We start from the raw sequence: 1,090 nt of genomic DNA, 5'->3' as shown, positions 1-1,090 counted from the left end.
TACCTCAAAGACATCAAGGCCAACACGAAACATGGAATTTTCCCTCAGAAGCTCAACAAGAGCTACTTCATCAATCACAGGCCACCTACTACAGTCCACAAGTATTGCTTCCTACAAGTTTCAGTTGAGTAATATCAACATATTATATTTTGTGTAAATCAGCAATCAGAATTGATAGTCTTGCAAACGTCATTACCTTCTTCATCATTGCTGGCCGTCCTTTGTTCATAAGGTGGTAAGTTGTTTTATCAAAAACTGGATGTAGACTTATCTAGAGAAGTATTTTGATCACATGTAAGAGCATGAATGAGAAATGTATTACAGAAAAATAAAAAAGAAATCTAATAGTGCTCTATTGATGTAGCTAATTACCACATCAGCCTCTCGGAGGACCTCTTCCATGAATGAAGCTCTTTTTCATGTTACAGGTTGTTCACTATTGGCTTTCAGAAACTGTCCATAGACTACAAAAGTGAGAAAACATAAGTACAGCTTGAGAAGTTTGTTGATGTAGCAGACTGATACAAATCATAGTATATCAAATTTATTTGAAGCCTTCAACATGTTGCAATAAAACACCTAACTTCATACAATTAACATAGCAAATTTACAATTAACTAATCCTTTCCGGAGAAGACGAAGCTTTGAAAGTGAAGAAGGTTATCCTAAAAGAAAACATGAGAATAACCACATAGAGGGTAAAATATCAGCTGATTACCATTATTTTGGCATAAGCGGATCCAATACGACCAGCCACCGGACTCACCGTTCCTTTGTGACAAAAGAAATGAACTAAGCATGAATATGTACATTCTTGAAAATTTCAAATTTAAACAATATATACTTGAATTAGAGGCATAATAGATCTGTATTTTTCCCTCACCCCAACTCCAAGAGGATCAATAGTATTCCCATTTACCCTTCAGACTCGAACTCTCGAACTCTTAACCTACCAATTGATGATGGAGATGCTCAACCAATTGAGCAAGCCTCATTTGTCTCAGATCAGTCATTGTTTAGATAATGTTTAGTAACTCCAGATTCTGCTAATAACTGAAATTATAAGTTTGTTAAACAAGACTACCTCCCC

The 1,090-nt window shown here is 35.6% G+C and overlaps 1 long non-coding RNA gene across 1 annotated transcript; it reads right to left on the bottom strand.

The window, feature by feature from the left end:
- LOC124890067 lies at nt 1-1,077 on the bottom strand. Its single transcript, XR_007048923.1, has 5 exons — nt 884-1,077; nt 719-771; nt 373-464; nt 197-271; nt 1-111 (listed from the first exon to the last, which is right to left on the bottom strand). It is a non-coding gene; the product is annotated as an uncharacterized LOC124890067 (long non-coding RNA).
- Between the last annotated feature and the right edge of the window lie 13 nt (nt 1,078-1,090).

Source organism: Capsicum annuum, unplaced genomic scaffold (genome assembly GCF_002878395.1).
Source record: "Capsicum annuum cultivar UCD-10X-F1 unplaced genomic scaffold, UCD10Xv1.1 ctg11261, whole genome shotgun sequence".
Lineage (NCBI taxonomy): Eukaryota > Viridiplantae > Streptophyta > Magnoliopsida > Solanales > Solanaceae > Capsicum > Capsicum annuum.
The sequence above is the reverse complement of the archived record's forward strand: the minus strand, read 5'-3'. Positions and strand labels throughout refer to the sequence as shown.